A 19,630-nucleotide genomic window follows, 5' to 3' on the forward strand; every position below is an offset into this window, starting at 1 on the left:
GTCTGCTGCGAGGTGTCTAAATCAGAAGAGGAGGTCCTGATCTTTTGGTACTTGCCATTTCAATTCATCATCTGCTACATACAATGTTCAAATGAAATCCAACACAAGCTAGAACAACAGCACCTAATCTTCCAATTAGGCACTTTCAGTCTGGTCTCAGTGGGGGTGATTTTCCCAAAACAAATCAAGTGTCCAACAAGCCGGAAAACAGGTGGTTTTCCCGCCCATTTTTTGAGTGAGCTGAGTCTCAGTTATTTACAGCACTCTGTACAATACAGAGGCTGTCATTCACGCCAGTGCGAGGGGGGCAGGGTTGGAGCCTGAACCCGCAGGAGAGGCCGGCAGCAGAGTGTGTTCAGGGGGCCATTGGGCATGTGCAATCCCCCCCCACTGACACCCACCGCCCCCCACCCGATGGCTGGCCCTCCTGATGGCCAGCCCCACCACTAGCCCCCACTCCCCGATGCAATGTGCCCTCCTTCCTTCCCCTCTAACCTCATCCCATATGGCTCCAGCTCCACCAGGCCCTGCCACCTGTGAGGCCCTACCATGTTAGACTCCACCCCCTTGGCACTGTCCGATGCCTGATGGGTAGTGCCTGGATGCCAGGCTGGCACTGCCAGAGTCCCAGGCTGACCCTGCCCAAGGGCTCTGCTTCTCCCTGCCCCGGAGGGGGCAGAGCCCTTGGGCAGTGGAGCCTCAACGGCCTCCGCTCCCATCAGCAAGGCCATCATTTCTGCTCCCTGTTGCTGAGAACCAATTGTCATCCCTGCTGGTGGGAACCTTCACCAGTGAGATCGGAGAGCCAAGTGAGCCCGAACAATACCATCCAGAGCTCGCTAAAGAGATTTAATTTAAGGTATGAATACTTAAATCAGCCTTGCACCATTCCACGGTGTGAGGGCGATTACGCAGGAAAAAAATGGCCTGGGAGATTCATGACCTGCTGGCCACCTGGCAGAAATTTGAGTTTTTGACTCTCACTTATATTTCCTGCCCCATTACACTACTCAACCAGTGTAGCAGCGCAGGAAATTCTCACCCAACATTGAATTCAACAACTTCAGACCACGAACTCTGTCCTCCATTTTGACTGTTTTTTTTGCAAAGTGCCAGTCTGTATCTTGTTTTTGCTTTCAGACTGACCTGGCCTTTATTCTGCTATTAACACCTTCTCTGTACCTATATACTATTTCTTTTGTTCTGTGACATATTTGGTATTTGATGTCCCCTGCCTTCTAACCTATCCCTGACTCACCCTTTTATTCCACCTGCCCCTTCCCATTTTTGTTTTGTTTTTATTCCAATTCAATCAAATCAAGTCCAATTCAGAGTCTCAACAAGTTGAGACATTCCCGATCCAAGCTGACAAGACAGGGCTCTCACCTCCTGTCTTGGGCTTGATCTACATGATCCAAGCTGATTGGAGTAAGCATTGCACCTCCTCCAAGGCTTGATCTCATTTGCATCTTAGCCAAAAGGCCGAGATGCCGCTTTTAAAAATTGCTTCAAATGAAGCTAAAATGTAACCTAATGACTTCAACCAAGCACAGCATGTCGATACTACACTTGATCTTAGCCAAAAGGCCGAGAAGCAATTTTTCCTTCCCTTTTTTTTCAATAGCTTTTACAGTTTTACCTCTCTTTAGTTCCACGAAGTAACATTAGACTCGAAATATTAACTCTTTCAGACTAGCTGAGTTCTTTTCAGCACTGTTTTCATTTTAGATCTCCTACCTCTGCAGTATTTTGCAGTATTATCCAATAAAATGTAACTAGTTGTTCTGTAGTTGAACCAACCCATTAGAAATTGGTGTTTTCAATTACAAGAAGAAAACAGAAAAAACAAAGCTGAGCCATATAATGCAGTGTGCAGGCAAAACTTGGATCAAAATCTTTACGTTGTCCTTTAACAACCCACTTCAATATTGCATTTAAGTACGAGCATGCCTCAGGTGCTTACACAAATCTGCATTACTATCAGCCTGGCTCAGTGGTAGCACTCTCACCTCCAAGTCAGAGGTTGTGGGTTCAAGTTTCATGCTTCAATCTTTGCTGACAGTACAGTAATAAAGCCTGCCTGACAACATTTTGAACACGTGAAGGAAGAATGGATTGTGAAATTCCCTATATTATAACTGATTTAGAAAGCTAATAGACAGTTTAAACAGCTGATAGGATTTGTTGATTATGGGGCTGCTTCATGCTATCTATTGCATGCTGCTTCTTTCTTTCAATATTCAGAGTTCCAAACTGTTTCTAATTAGTTGTTCCAGCCATTAAAGTAAAGTTTATTAGTCACAAGTAAGGCTTACATTAACACTGCAATGAAGTTACTCTGAAATACCCCTAGCTGCCACACTCCAGCGCTGTTCAGGTCAATGCACCTAACCAGCATGTCTTTCAGATTGTGGGAGGAAACCGGAGCAGACACAGGGAGGACATGCAAACTCCACACGGACAGTGACCCAAGCCAGGAATCGAACCTGGGTCCCTGGTGCTGTGGGGCAGCAGTGCTAACCACAGTACCATCGTGCCGCCCATTTAAAAAGTCACGTCCTAATACTATCTTCTTTCGACTCGAATGAAGCACATTGGAATACTTCTGAACAGTATCTATCCGAATGGTGGCACGGTGGCACAGTGATTAGCACTGCTGTCTCACAGCATCAGGGACCCAGGTTCGATTCCCGGCTTGGGTCCGTGCAGGGTCTGCACGTTCTCCCGTGTCTACGTGGGTTTCCTCCGGGTGCTCCAGTTTCCTCCTACAGTCTGAAAGACGTGCTGGTTAGGTGCATTGGCCATGCTAAATTCTCCCTCAGTGTACCCAAACAGGCACCGGAGTATGGTGACTAAGGGATTTTCACAGTTACTTCATTGCAATGTACTTGTGACACTAATAAATAAACTTTAAACTGTAGAAGCATAAACTACGGAGAAAGAAGAAATTCGGGTTTCAGAAAGACACAGCTATTTACACAAACCACATTTGCTGAATTAAAACGGCAACCATGACATGACAGAAGAAATTGGGTTTCAGAAAGACACAACCACTTGTACGCACCACATTCACCAAGTTGAAAATGGCAAACATAATATGACACCCAAAATAACCATCACGTTAAACAAGCTGCAAAATGCACTGAACTGCATACTGATGGGCATTAATATTAGTGCTGCAGGTTCAGAAAGTCTCAAAACAAAATTGAGAGAAGACACCAAAAATTTGACTCAACATCAGCATCGTCCTTCCGATCATCAGCAGTGATGCAATAAATCAACTACTGCAGTGTGCTGTAGATACAATGGTGGGCCATTCAGGAAATTGTGGTGTCAGTTGCATCCCAACTGCACTTATTCTGACAGCTCGAGTCATAACTATAATCATAAACCTATCCAAAATGCTGCAAGACAGTGACAAATATCCAATACATTCATATAAGCCTCCTACACAGTTTATAAATCTGAACTCTACAACACAATGCTGCTCCTTCTATATTAATTAAAAATAGAATTAATTCTATGCTACACCAATTTGAACTTTCTCTCAAAACAGTTTTTATTTCGGAATCTTAGTTTAACAGATTATGTACCCATATATATATATATATATATATATAAAAATAAATACACACACACACAGATAAATTACATATACTCACTAATCGGTGCAGACTCAATGGGCCTTATAGCCTCCTTCTGCATTGTAGGATTCTATGATTCTATAATTCTGATCAATTAGGCCAGAGATGGCATTAGGGTCAAGCTGCCAACACAACTGCAAGGGGCCTGTAAAACAGTCAGAAGCTCTGAGCAGACCCAATCAAAGGATGCCTTACAATGGGTGAAGTACTGACCAGCACAGTATGCAGAGACTGGCCCAGCTCCTGTTTTCTCTCAGAGTATAGATGCTGTGATTTAGGATGGATGCACCAGCACTTCCAGAAATTGGTGCTTAGGACAGGGAGATCATACTAATTCAATCCTGTTAACTCATTCTGAAACCAGATAGGGAAGTAGGAGATCAGATACGAATTGTTTACTTAAATTTAGATTTATTTACAGCATGAAACATTACAAGCATCTGCCTCCTCCCTAATCAACTGATAAAGACTATAGCCCCTAAACTCCTGAAGAAAATTATTTGTGATGTGGAGATGCCGGGGTTGGACTGGGGTAAACACAGTAAGAAGTTTAACACCACCAGGTTAAAGTCCAATAGGTTTATTTGGTAGCAAATTTTTTTTTTATTTGCTACCTTTTCTTTTGCTTTATTTTGCTCCCAAATAAACCTGTTGGACTTTAACCTGGTGTTGTTAAACTTCTTACTGAAAATTATTTGCACAGACTGCCCATGCCAAGACAGTTGTTAATTTGCAGTTTGATTATTCAGTTAAGACATTCTAAGGCATCTCGTCGATCACCGCATGATTTCTTTGCAAATTCCTTTGCTGAAAGAACTTTCAGCTGCAGTCTCCACAACGTTCAGAATTTTGCACCTGTCTCTAAACTCGTCATTGGCAACACCTGCGGTGTTATCTGTCTTTTTCTTCCATCATACTTGTGAGCCAATGGAGTCTTCTTAACTTTACCAGATTTTCCATGTTTTCCTCCCACTCTGCTATTGTTATAACCATTCACACATCCTCTCGGCCTCTGGCCCATCTCACGTTTCTCCAATTTCTCTCATTGTTGCCTCCTTTTGTCTTACTTCATTATCACTTCTGTCATTTGGTCATCTCTTACTCCACTTATCAAGCAGGTATCACTGGGCACATGCATAATTAATGCTAAAAATCCTACTGGTACTATTGACATAGAATTTATGGTGGAAAGATGACAGAAGTGTATATGTTAAGCAGCCCATACATTTGGCATTCAGGAGTGTATACATATGCCAAATGTTGATTATATGATAGCATAATCTAGGGCAAGATTTTCCTTCAGGGCATGGGCAACTAGAGAAGTCAAAACCATTTCCAGCTCCCAAAACTGTCCCCACAGGGAAGCAGTTGTTGGCCACATTTTTAACTGGCACGAAGATAGGTTTGGCAACCAATTGGTGACTGTGGGACAGGACTCAAGTGCAGACCCAGTTTAAAGTGACAGCAGCAGTCATTACTGTGACTGTTGTTCACCTCTAGCTTTCACAAAATCTTCAAATACTAGATTTTTTTAAAAATCATTCACAGGATGTGGGTGTCACTGGCTGAACCAGCATTTATTGCCCATCTTTAACTGCCCTCGATTTCAGGAGGTAATTTGAGAGTCAACTGTGAATCTGGAGTCACATATAGACCAGACCAGGGAAGGATGGCAGATTTCCTTCCATAGAGGACATTAGTGAAGCAGATGGGTTTTTAAGACAATCGACAATGGTTTCATGGTCATCATTAGACTTTTAATTCCAAATTTTTACTGAGTTCAAATTTCACCACCCTGCATGGTGGGATTTAAATCCGGATCCCTAGAGCTTGCCCTGGGTCTTTGGATTACTAGTTTAGTGACAATGCAACTATACCACCGCCTCCCTTATCTCAATTAAGAGACAGAGGCTCAGAATTCAGGGCAGGGCAGCCCCTCAATTGTATGTGGACTTCTGAGGCCAGAAGAGAAAAGGAGGAGGTCCTCTTTCTTGGAGGGTGGCAGGAGGAGGCCACCCACCTAGAATACTGAGGCCTGGATAAAACTATTGGAAATATTCAGCAAAAAAAAGTATGATGTACAGAATTGGATCCAGTGTCAGAAGAGATTTAGATGCACTCTGGCAGGATGAGCATTACCCCAACCCACAGGACCCTCCAGCAGAGAGATTAGCTGAGAAGCCTGATGTCGTATGCTGCCCCTGAACATGGGAGGAGGATTTGCCCAAGGCATTCACTGACCCCCTCAACAAGGCTCAGAGCCAGAGTTCCTACCAACATGGAAACATGCTGGCATTGGTAAGAGGCCTGTGGTGACTAATCTCGCTCCTATCCTTCCAGAAGAAAAAGGCTCATAATGCCTGTGAGGGCGCTCAGGCTGATAGAGGGAGGAGGGAGCCATGAACATTGCCAGGGTTGTGGATGAAAATCAAGTTGGATATGCCAATATAAGCACCTGTGAGGAGATGGTGATTAGAGAGTGGAATGCATTCATTGAGGGGATGCACATCACTTCACCCTGTCCAGCAGCAATGGAAAGCCTAGTTCTCATGAGACTTTTCTGTGTCACCCTGAGGTGCGCAAACATTGAGGCAATGAGACCAGCTTCCTCACAATCACCAGGCGAGGCACAACAACATTAGAACTTGGAAGAGGTCACCATCACACCCTACAAACGCACCCTCAAATCAGCACATATGTAGTCATCCTGATTGGTCCTCACCTATGGTTAAGTAAAGTGGCACTGGGCGAGGAGCAAGGCATTACAAGTAGTGTCAGAGACAGAGGCAGCTGTGGACAATACCCATAGGGGGTGGGCGGGGGGGGACAAAGGACAGGCAGCTCAGCTCAGCTGGGCACTACAGTAGGGCCACAGGAGATCGGAAAGGAAACTCTAATTAGACAGCAGTAACAAATGTGCTCCTACTTGTCAGAGTTTCTGAAGATAGTGCACGATAATGGGCTCTAAGTGGAGGAACCTGTCCAGCTCATGTGCACCGCCATGTCTCAGGGCTTTGAACTCAAACTCCCCCATGGAGAGAGAGTAGCTAATGGCATGGAGAACCATAAGCGGCAATGCTGAATGCATGCAGGAACTGCAAACTGACATCCACAGCGTGCTTTCCACACTAGCCATGACATCTCAATGATTGTAATGATGCCGGATGTCTGGAAGAAGCACCTATTGCTCCCCAGCTGATGCTACACTCCATCTGCAGCACCAGCTGAAGACTGAGAAGGGTGCGGGTACCATTATTTACAGGGCACCGACATCATCATTGGCCTCTTTGGCCCCTCTTACGAAGGGAGCATCTGCACAGCAGGGTCCAGTGATAGAAACATCCTCAGCAACGATGCAGGTGCAGCAGCTTCTGGCAATGCTCCCATGGACACTATCACAAAAAGAACAACCACCACATGCATCTCAGCCAAGGACAGCAGCAAGTAAGGCTACTTTCACCTCCACAAAGGCCACAAGGGAAACATGGTGTTGAAAGGACAAGTACAGATGCCAGTGTGTTCAGCAAAGCATTAAGTGGATAACCGGGGTGCTTTCTACCTGTAACTATGCAGTTTTCATTTTTGAACATAGTATAAATGTTGACACTTGAAGCCAAATACGCAAGCCTCTTTTTCTTAATTGCAGACAAGCAACGTGATGATGGAGATCAATGGGATACATCAACAGTGATAGTGGAATATCTGGCAGATGCACACTCTTCACAAACTGTACGCTGTGTTTGTGAGATGCATTTGTCTGGGAGTAAATGTACTGTCCAGCCCTAGTAATGAAAGCAGCAATGATCTGTGAGATGCAATGGTGTGCCGCCATTTGCTAGATGCCACCAAGGTTCACAGCTAATCCTTGAAGCCTGAAGCAAAGTTGTTCAAGGTCACAGTGGATTTGACAGCTGCTGGCAGGGCATGCGAGCAGTGCTCAGAGGTGTATGGTTTTGGCAAATTGGGCACAGATTTCTGTGGCTAGCTGCCTGCTGAGATGCAGTCTCAACCAGCATTGACTCTTGGTCTAGCTCTTTTTTTGCCAGTTGATCCAATGTTGAGAGTATGGTCTCCATCCCATTCCTGCTCCATCTCCCTCTTCTCTTCATTCCTGGAGCCCAGTGCTCTGTCCTCCATCGCCCAAAATCTAAGAAGCATGTACTCATCACTAATTGCAGCCTTTGTTGTGCTCAGGTGGATGGAGCTATTACAAGGGGGCATAACTATAGGGTTCGTGGTGGGAGATACAGGAAGGATATCAGAGGTAGGTTCTTTACGCAGAGAGTGGTTGGGGTGTGGAATGGACTGCCTGCAGTGATAGTGGAGTCAGACACTTTAGGAACATTTAAGCGGTTATTGGATAGGCACATGGAGCACACCAGGATGATAGGGAGTGGGATAGCTTGATCTTGGTTTCAGATAAAGCTCGGCACAACATCGTGGGCCGAAGGGCCTGTTCTGTGCTGTACTGTTCTATGTTCTATGTTGGTGACCTGCTAATTGTGTTTAGTAGCCTCCCCCTCTTATGGGCCTGCAATTCCAGCAGGGTGACAAGCCCCTAGGTTGCCTGAAAACTTACTTCCCACTCTCTTCACAACCTGCGTTTACCTAATTACATCTGTGGGCCAATGGTCAAATCCCCTTCTGTGCCATTCACCCTTTCATGGGACCCACATAATTCCTTAATGTGATCATTACTGGCTTTCTGCAGTGTTCACATTCATTCAGCTGATCTGCCCCAGAGAGCATGTGCAGCCCATGCACCCCTGTCAAAATCACAACATGTCCCTTAATGAGCTTCTTAATGAATCTGACAGGATCTCGAGGCTGCAGTGAAACTGGCATGCTGACCACACTGGAATTTTCATCCCCCACCCGTTTCAGTTTCCACCCCTGGGGGAACCTGAAAATTCAGCCCCCAGGAGCCCTTTGTGATCTAAACTGTTTATTATGTCTTTCACGCATCCTCTCACATGTGTTTATCCAGCAAAGTTGAACTGATTATTAAAATGGCAACTAGGATAAGCACCATAGTTAGGGGAGGCAATGGCCTAGTGGTATTATCACTAGTATATTAATTCAGAAACTCAGCTAATGTTTCAGATGGTGGATGGTGGAATTTGAATTCAATTTTAAAAATCTGGAATTAATGAATCTACTGATGACCACGAAACCATTGTCAATCATCGGAAAAACCCATCCAGTTCACTAATGTCCTTTAGAGAAAGAAATCTGCTGACCTTACTGGTTTGACCTACTTGTGACTCCAGAGCCACTGCAATGTGGATGACTCTCAAATGCCCTCTGAACATGGGCAACTAGGGATCCGGCAATAAACGCTGGCAAGCCAGTGAGGTCATGTCCCACGAATTAATTTTAAAAAGTTACCTTTGGTATTTTAACAATACAGTTTTCCCAACAGTTGGACTGAATTTAGGAGACGATTTGCAGGCTCATTACACATCCAGTTCAGAATTTTAAAAAAAACTCATATTAGGTTATTTAGATTCACAAAATATTAAATGCCGATCTTCACTGCATCATCACTGACATTAACTAAAGCTAATTTGCTGCAATGGGCAACTGGTTCCTTCTAGACTGAAATAGGAAATTAAACAGTTTTCCTTTGTTAGTTAGTCATACTTCTGACAGGACTCAGTGATCACACTATACATAAGAAGCAGAATAGGGCTCTGCAGTGATGCCCTCCATGTTGAACTGCCCATGAATATTTATTTATCCACATACTCAGTGTGCATTGGCCCTTGGAACTTGGATTAAGCATGTGAATCTCGGAGACAGTAGGGGTAAATATAAATACAATATTTTTATCTGATTACTTTATCTACATACATATGGAATAGGGGAACAGTGGGAATTTAAAATTTATAATGCAGTGAATTTTTTTCACTACAAACTTTACTGGAATAAGATGTGAGGCAAGATAATGAGATACATTGTGCAATATTAGAATTCAATCAAAATATATTAATCAAAAAATCAGTTCAATCCAAACATTAATAACGAATGCTCCTTTAATCAGTATGATACCAAAAACATTGAGTGATCAAGTTATGGGCGGCACGGTGGTTAGCACTGCTGCCACACAGTCATGATGTGGAGATGCCAGCGTTGGACTGGGGTAAACACAGTAAGAAGTTTAACAACACCAGGTTAAAGTCCAACAGGTTTATTTGGTAGCAAAAGCCACACAAGCTTTCGAAGCTCTAAGCCCCTTCTTCAGGTGAGTGGGAATTCTGTTCACAGAGTTTATAAAGACACAGACTCAATTTACATGAATAATGGTTGGAATGCGAATACTTACAACTAATCAAGTCTTTAAGAAACAAAACAATGGGAGTGGAGAGAGCATCAAGACAGGCTAAAAAGATGTGTATTGTCTCCAGACAAGACAGCCAGTGAAACTCTGCAGGTCCACGCAACTGTGGGCGTTACAAATAGTGTGACATGAACCCAATATCCCGGTTGAGGCCGTCCGCGTGTGTGCGGAACTTGGCTATCAGTTTCTGCTCAGCGACTCTGCGCTGTCGTGTGTCACGAAGGCCGCCTTGGAGAACGCTTACCCGAATATCAGAGGCCGAATGCCCGTGACCGCTGAAGTGCTCCCCAACAGGAAGAGAACAGTCTTGCCTGGTGATTGTCGAGCGGTGTTCATTCATCCGTTGTCGCAGCGTCTGCATAGTTTCCCCAATGTACCATGCCTCGGGACATCCTTTCTTGCAGCGTATCAGGTAGACAACGTTGGCTGAGTTGCAAGAGTATGTACCGTGTACCTGGTGGATGGTGTTCTCACGTGAGATGATGGCATCTGTGTCGATGATCCGGCACGTCTTGCAGAGGTTGCTGTGGCAGGGTTGTGTGGTGTCTTGGTCACTGTTCTCCTGAAGGCTGGGTAGTTTGCTGCGGACAATGGTCTGTTTGAGGTTGTGCGGTTGTTTGAAGGCAAGAAGTGGGGGTGTGGGGATGGCCTTGGCGAGATGTTCGTCTTCATCAATGACATGTTGAAGGCTCCGGAGGAGATGCCGTAGCTTCTCCGCTCTGGGGAAGTACTGGACAACGAAGGGTACTCTGTCCACTGTGTCCCGTGTTTGTCTTCTGAGGAGGTCGGTGCGGTTTTTCGCTGTGGCGCGTTGGAACTGTTGATCAATGAGTCTAGCGCCATATCCTGTTCTTATGAGGGCACCTTTCAGCGTCTGGAGGTGTCTGTTGCGATCCTCCTCATCCGAGCAGATCCTGTGTATACGGAGGGCTTGTCCGTAGGGGATGGCTTCTTTAACGTGTTTAGGGTGGAAGCTGGAGAAGTGGAGTATCGTGAGGTTATCCGTGGGCTTGCGGTACAGTGAGGTGCTGAGGTGACCGTCCTTAATGGAGATGCGCGTGTCCAAGAATGCAACCGATTCCGGAGAGTAGTCTATGGTGAGCCTGATGGTGGGATGGAACTTGTTGATGTCATCATAGAGTTGTTTCAGTGATTGTTCACCATGAGTCCAAAGGAAGAAAATGTCATCGATGTATCTAGTGTATAGCATCGGTTGAAGGTCCCGTGCGGTGAAGAAGTCTTGTTCGAACCTGTGCATGAAGATGTTGGCATATTGAGGTGCAAATTTGGTCCCCATGGCTGTTCCGTGTGTCTGGATGAAGAACTGGTTGTTGAAGGTGAAGATATTGTGGTCCAGGATGAAGCGGATGAGATGTAAAGTTGCATCTGGAAACTGGCAGTTGTTGGCGCTGAGCACTGAGGCCGTTGCAGCAATGCCATCGTCATGGGGGATGCTGGTGTAGAGTGCCGAGACATCCATTGTGACGAGGAGCGCTCCTGGTTCAACTGCTCCATGTGTGCCGAGTTTCTGTAGGAAGTCCGTCGTGTCGCGACAAAAGCTGGGGGTTCTTTGTACAATGGGTTTCAGGATGCCCTCGACATAGCCGGAGAGGTTCTCGCACAGGGTCCCATTGCCCGATACGATGGGACGGCCGGGTGTGTTTGCCTTGTGTATCTTCGGGAGGCAGTAGACATCTCCAACGCGGGGAGTACGTGGGATGAGAGCACGGAGGGTGTTCTGAAGGTCCGGATCAAAGGTCTTGATCAGAGTGTTGAGTTGACGGGTGTGTTCTTTGGTCGGATCTGCAGGTAACTGTCTGTAGTGTTCCTCGTTGTTGAGTTGTCGGTACACTTCTTTGCAGTAATCTGTTCTGTTCAGTATGACGAACATACTGCCACACAGTGCCAGGGACCCGGGTTCAAACCTGGCCTTGGGTGACCGTCTCAGTGTGCAAACTCCATTCTCCCCATGTCAGCGTGGATTTCCTCTGGGCGCTCCCGATTTCCTCCCATAGTCCAAAGGCGTGCAGGTTAGGTTGATTGGCCATGCTAACTTGCCCCTTAAGTGTCCCTAGAGGTGTAGGTTAGGGGGATTAGCAGGGTAAATACGTGGGGTTACGTGGACAGGATCTGGGTGGGACACTCTATTGGAGAGCTGATGCAGGCTCGATGGGCCAAATGGCCTGTTTCTGCACTGTAGGGGCTCTATGATTTCTATGATCACATAACATAATTGATCATAAAGAAAATTTGACAAAATATTAAATGCCAGTAAGCAATCACCATTGCATCATCACATAATACATTGCCTTTACTGCTACAATACATGTCAGAGTCAAATTTCTCTGGCAGCTGACCACCATCTTGTAAAATGGAAATTTCTAAAATAAAAACTGATTCTACAGTAGATGCCCTAGATAATATTCAAGATTATAATATTGTCTCAAGGTTTAGAGCTTTATAATCCATCTTTTCATTATTTTTGAAAATTAAACAGATATCATGGAGTAGTTTCAAAGAAAATAACTAATTTCTGAGTAAGACAAAAGTCAAATAAATAATAGCTCCATGAATCCATTTAAAACGTTTTGGTACGTTTGCCAATGGAAAGAAATACTATTCTTCCCACTTCATTTGCACAGAACAGACAGCAAGTGTGGTACCACCAAAAACAGTCTGAGTATGATTGGAATTAAATAAGCTATCACACTAACCCCACCCACACATCGTGAAGGTAACCTAAACTAATGTCTATCAGCTCAATTTTGTTGTGCGGTATAGATAGGCTTATTCAATGACACTTCATCAAGTTGAAATGGCAGTAAAATTGGATGCCCTGATAGATGCACATTAAATAATGGTTTTCTAAAAAAATGTTAGACTATATTGGTTTGCATCTGGTTAGACAGTGCATTTTTGTCATTATTATCGTATGCATACCCTGGCATTAAGCCAAAATAAATCAACAAACCTATTTTTACGAATGTTTTATTACCATGTTTACTCCCCCATTTTGCCATGTTCAAACATCAAAATATCTATCACCATTCCCACGAACTCTTTTTATCATTTATCTTCTCCCATGTTCTTCAGTGGCATATTTGCTAAAATGTCATATTTGTTGTCCTTAACTAGTCTCTGACCCCAGAAACTCTTCATGTTCAGTAATTTAAATCTGCATCTAACCCAATCACCTACGAGGCCCGCTTTTCCTCACTCACCACACCTTACACAAGCTACCACCCACACCTAAGGCCATCCTTTGTCCTTGGCACAATACAAAGCCTTTTTACCTCAGGTCATGCTCATTAATTCCTTACGTATATGATTCTCCTTAACAATATCTTTCACAAGAACCGCTTCCATACACGTCATCCATCTGGATCCCTGCCATGTTTAGAATCAATCTTCCTTCAATGCTGCTCATTCAGACTGAACTGTAGATACCCAACCTGAGTCTTCTTCTGCAACCAGCTCAAAGTCAACATTGTTTGATTTAATGTGCTGAACATCTCCCACATGTCCCAACCTCACTCCTACAACCCAAACAATCACATTGCACTGCTGGACACTTTCAGGGATGAAGAAAGTAGCTCACAGTAATAACTTTGCTAGGTAAATGTGCTATTTAATGTGCATTAAGCCATACAAACCTGGAAGGTTCCAGGTTCAATTTCTGATGAGCTGAGTGAGGAGATCTCAGTTGAATGAACATTTAGGGGCAATACAAATGACATCAACACTCTTGGGTTAGGGAGACAAAGGAGAACAAAAAAAGCTTATATCTCCACTTGTGATCACTATTGAATGACTCTGCTAGAAAGTGCTGACATCTGGTGATGACAGAATCAGGCTTAAACATGATATTCCCTTTGCTCAAGTAACCAGCTGACTTGATGTCAAGGCTCACATATAAAAAGGGACATTTAGGCAAGATATCAGCAGACTGACAGAACTTATGAAAGTGTATCTCAGCATGATTTAACGCTTTAAAATAAATTGTAAAAATCTCAATTACTTCACTCTGGTGAAAAACTACTGTTAGGACAAAATTAACAAAATGAAAGTCTAACTGAATGTAATTGTTCAATTGTGTCAAAAATCAAATTCTTCTTTAAATGTCTGGCTCACATCTTTAAAACCATCACTCTCAGCTGTGTGAAATTATTGATCTCCACATTACATCACCCACAAAATATCACAACCAAAGTAGTCATAACAGATGCAAAATGATGATGGGTACATGGATCGGTTACCATTGGTTAACAACAACACCCTCTTTCTGCTTCATACATAGTCAAAAGAATTGAGAGGGTTGCTCCTATTGGAATTATGACATAGTTAACTGATTATTAGGGGCCACATTGTCACAAATGCATGACTAGTTAATTTACAAATGCAGGGGCACCCAACATGCTGACATTGCCCAGAAAATGCGTGGTCACCATAGATTACTGCTAAGAACCAGGCAGCTATTTCTGACTACTCCAGTGACACACCTTTGCCCTTCTTCTTTCATCTCTTCTCAACATCCTGGACGAAACAGAAGCACAATCTACTGCAGCCTCCCCTCCCCGCAAGCGTGATATGCAGAACATCTCCTTGAATCTCGATTTACCAACTTCCATTTTCACACATGCTGTCCTTATCTTCTATTTCCCTTTTCAAAACTCAGGTTTCATTTCTTTCAGGCTTTTCCATTTTCCTTCTTATATATTTTACTCAAACATCCAAAGCAAAATGTTTATATTGATTCGGATGCCCCTAATGTTCATTTTAGTTCCTGTGGCTATAAATCCCTCCCTAGATTCATCTGGTGTCACTTTTCTCTCATCATCTCAAAAACTGTCTGGAACTTTTTGACATTTGTCAAACAAAATTAAATCCATCAATTCTTAGCTTCCCCTCTATTTATTTCAAATGATCACATCAGCAATGGTTCCACAGTACTTATCGTGTTAAGGTGAATGCAACATTATTTTCTACTATGACTTTGAACAGCCTGTAAATCCGCTTGATAGATCAGCCAAATTCATGGGCTTTTTCCTTATCCTTAATTCAAACTCTTACACTGTAACTCAGTGGTGGTGAATCTGTGGCTTGAGAGCCACATGTGTCCCATCTGGGTTCTGAGTGCAGCCCAGGAGACATTTTATTGACTGTAACCCACGCACAGATTTGCCACAGTATGCTGATTTTCGTCCGTTAAGCTTTTTTCCTACCAGTATGACTGAAGTGATATGCACATAAAGCAAGGGCAAGTGAAGTGAGCTGCATGCTGATTGCACACAACATTAATTGTGAACTCCCTCCCTCTGTGTTCAAAGTGTAAATATTTATTTTGATTTGAAGTGGATGATAATTCTATTAATATATAAATGATTAAGCATTTTTTATAACTCATTATGAAACACTTCAATTTTATTCATGGAATCATAGTTAGTGAACAAGCCCGATTTCAATCTTGCACTCACTGAGATGAAGGCGGGTCACTCATGCAGCCCACTCACTAGCTCAGGTTGCCCATCACTGCCATAACAGCTCCCTGCAGCTCAGCTCTTCTGATCATGGTCTCAGGCACCTCTTATAGAGTACACTACAAATAACCATACATGGGAAACCCTCAGGATGTTTGATATCATAGTCCCAATTCTGCAAGGTGCTGCCAGTGGTGCAGGAAGTGGATCAGAAGCAGCAGGGTGATAAAAAGAAGCCAGGTGTCCAACCTCACACAATCAAGTTGCACATTGTCAGATTTTCCAAAGGGCAATTTGGAGGCAAATCATAATACTGCTATTTGCAACCTCATCTTAATATTTAAATTCTACTAAAACAGCCTTCCTGAAATGTACCATTTTGTCCTCAAGAAATAAGAATTTGTCCACACAGGAAGACCCGAGAACAGGCTTGCCCAAATATATCTTTTTTTTTAAATGGAAGTTTCTGTTCTGATACTGTTTACAGATAATACAAACTTGAAGCATTGTGAACAGTGAGGAGGGTAACATAGGACTACCAAAGAACATAGACAGATCGGTAGAATGGGCAAACAAGAGGCATATGAAATTTAATGCAGAGAAATCATAGAAATCATAGAAACCCTACAGTGCAGAAGGAGGCCATTCGGCCCATCGAGTCTGCACCGACCACAATCCCACCCAGGCCCTACCCCCACATATTTTACCCGCTAATGAAGTACCCGAAGTATGAAGTGATACCCGAAGTATGAAGTGATTCAGTTTGGTAGAAGAACATAAACAAACAACATAAAATAAAGAGTACAGATCTAAAGGGGTATGAAAGCAGAGTGACCTGTGTGAATATGTGCATAAGTCATTGAAGGTGGCAGGATAGATCGAGAGAACAGTTAATAAAGCATATAGTATCCTTAGCTTTATTAACAGCAGCAAAGAGTACAAAAGTAAGGAGGTTATGTTAAAATTCTATAGAAAACTGGTTCAGCCTTAAATGGAGTATTATGCCCAGTTCTGGGTACACACTTTTGTGAAGATGTGAAAGCATTAGAGGGGGTGCAGAATGGTTCCAGGAATGGGGAACTCAGTTACTTAGATAGATAGCAGAGATTGGGGCTGTTTCTCTTGAAGAGAAGAGAAGGTTGAGAAGAAATTTGATAGAAGTATTCAAAAACTTGAAGGGTCTGGGCAGAGTAGGTAGGAAAAAGCTGCTCCCATTGGTGGAAGAATCAAGAACAAGACGGCACAGATTTAAGGTAATTTTTAAAAGAAACAATGAAGACATAAGGAACAACATTTTCATGCAGTGAATGGTTGACAACATGTTGAATGGCCTCTTTCTGTGCTGCAATCATTGTGATTCTGTGAGTATGCTAATTACTTCCTGCTCCAATTGGCCATACATTAATTGGATTTGTTGAGCAGTCCTCCATTTTAGTTTTTTCTCCCCAAAATACTTTTTGTTGTTATTCTTATTTTTCAGTGTAATTTAAACAGCAGTGAAGCAAGGATGGATATTCACTAGGGTATAGAACAATCTAATTTTTGGCTGAATTACAAGTGGGAAAACCCAAAAAATGAGCTCAGTTCATTAGAAAGTCTTCCCGTTCTATAGCAGCTTCTACTCATCCCTCAACCCAAATCTTGCTGATCTACATTTCCCCTCAGCCCCCAATTTAAAACTATGAACCTCATTCCTCAAGTTTAACTTTTCTTGTGGTCTCTCACACACTATTTCTGTAACTTACTGTAACTCTACAACCCTTCCAAAAGCCACTGCTCCAGTTCTGGTCTACTATCTGCCCCACCTCCACCACTACTTTGGCCCTCCATTGACAGCAGTGCCTTCAGCCACCTAGGATGCACACATTGGAATTCATTCTTTAAATGCTTCCGCTATCCATCTTTCAGCACTCCTCACCAAGCTTTTGGTTAGCCCCCTCCTAATACCTCCTCCTTTGGTGCAACAACTAATTTGTTTGACTAAATCCCTGTGAAGCAGTTTGGTTTTTTTTGCTCTATAAAGCACAATTCGTTGACGTGGTTGTATAATCACTGACATCATGTTTTATTCCTGCCTGGTTCACTAGATCTTTAACACGGATGACTCCACTAAGATCTCAGGCTTAGATCACATAGCTTCTACTGCCCACAAGGTGAGCACCCGACTTTATTTATGCTGTTCCTTCACTTATATGCACAGTGCACCTTCTACTCTTCTTGAAAACATTGTGTTCAGATAATTATGAAGAATTTGATAAATCTTACCTACCAGCAACTATTCTACCGTATTGGGTTTATGTCAGTATGTTCTAGAGTTCCTACTAACTCTCAAACAATCCTTAATCTTGAAAGTAAAAGCAAATTACTGCAGATGCTGGAGTTTAAAACAAAAACAGAAAATGCTAGAAAGTCTCAGCAGGTCTGAGAGCATCCGTGGAGAGAGAACAGAGCTAATGAGTGGCACGGTGGCATATGAGCATCACAGTGGTTAGCACTACTGCCGCACAGTGCCAGGGACCCAGATTCAATTCCCGGCTTGGGACACTGTCTGTGTGGAATTTGCCCGTTTTCGCTGTGCCTGCGTGGATTTCCTCTGGGTGCTCCGGTTTCCTCCCACAATCTGAAAGTCATGGTGGTTAGGTGCATTGGCCAGGCTAAATTCTCCTTCAGTGTACCTGAACAGGTACCGGAGTGTGGCGACCAGGGGACTTTGTTGCAGTGTTAATGTACGCCTATTTGTAAATAAATTTTAAACGAACATTTTGAATCTAGATGACTCTTCATCAGACTCTTCGTTCATCTTAATCTTGAAGGGTTTGGTTCAAAACATTCTTGCCAGCATGCTTTTTTTAAAAAAAAGCAACAGCCTTTCCGTTAGTGATCATGATGCTTATTTACAGAGTCTTTGGAACTGTGCTCTTAATAACTATCAAAGGTCATTTGGCTATATTCTTGAAATCGCTCAAGAGTCTGGCATGATGAACAAATTAGCATCATATAATTTCACGGGCATCTAACTTCCTCTTAGACAGCTCTACCAATGCTGTAATTTACCCAACAAGAGCTTTTTCTAATAAGGAGTTTTGCATGGCTCTCTTCCATTGATTATCCGATCCCCAGCTATTCATTTGATGTGGTTTCATTCTAAATTCATCAACTTCCTTCAGACACATTCATAATTTAAAATTCTCATAATCTGCAATGGAGAAAAAAAAATCTAGTTTCTTCCAAATCTTTAAAATCCCAAATGCTTTTGGCAACTCTAATAGCCAATTCTTTCATTGCTGTTTCATTGTTGATCAAATTTTTTGATCTTGCTACCTTTCTGAGTCAAAATGAAAATCTTACATTCTCCTTCATGGCTAAAGCATTTGGACTTTCTCTCTGCAACTCTTAACTCTTTATAAGCTCAAGTCCATCCAAAATGTAAATACCACTCCTCTATCTGACTTGAGTCTTCTCAATGTCCCCACAATTTGGATCTGTAAAAGTACATTTTAATTTTTAGGCAGGCAAAGGAAGTGGAATGGAGAATAGGACAACATTGTGTGATGAATATTTTAGAAACTATCCATAAATAATGTGCCCAAACTCTTGGATAAATAAGAGTAGCAAAAATTAACCATAATTTTCTTCCATTTTCACAACTGTATTTTTTTCTGCTATTATAACTGACAAACTCATTTGCAGTGCTGATGTTCCCAAACCATGAAAAAAATTGTGCTTACTGTGCTTGGAAACAAGCCATGTGAACTTATCACCTGTGGCACACGTTTGATTGATTCGCTTTTAACTAGAGCTGTATTTGCGGATTGACTAATGTCCAATCCTGCTATCCATTAAAAATCTCTCCTTTAAGGGGCAAGACTAAAATGTATATTTTGGGACCTGTAAAAAAAAAATCACATAAATAAACTAAAAAGAAAATCACAAAAGAGTGAATGCAAAGGCTGGTTGTATACAGCTTGCACACAGTACCAAAACGTTTCATGAATGCTTGCAGATGCTGATAATCCAAGGTCACCTATGTGAAAACCAAAGTCTTGGCAAGCATCGCAAGACTCGTCCAGAAACTGTCATCCTCAGAATCAACTCATCAGGGAGAGATCAGGTATTGGGAGGGGGGGAGGAGAGGAGGGGGGGGAGGAGAGGAGGAGGGGGGGAGGAGA

At 43.0% G+C, this 19,630-nt stretch overlaps 1 protein-coding gene and 1 non-coding gene across 6 annotated transcripts in view; both read right to left on the reverse strand.

Moving 5' to 3' along the window:
• Window positions 1-19,630, reverse strand: part of LOC144507971 (protein PHTF2) — a 101,752-nt gene that overhangs the window by 81,484 nt on the left and 638 nt on the right. The gene's annotated exons all lie outside the window — the stretch shown is intronic.
• On the reverse strand, window positions 1,401-1,599 carry LOC144508136 (U2 spliceosomal RNA). Its single transcript, XR_013500227.1, has one exon. It is a non-coding gene; the product is annotated as a U2 spliceosomal RNA (small nuclear RNA).

The sequence above is a fragment of the Mustelus asterias genome, chromosome 19 (assembly GCF_964213995.1).
Source record: "Mustelus asterias chromosome 19, sMusAst1.hap1.1, whole genome shotgun sequence".
Taxonomy (NCBI): domain Eukaryota; kingdom Metazoa; phylum Chordata; class Chondrichthyes; order Carcharhiniformes; family Triakidae; genus Mustelus; species Mustelus asterias.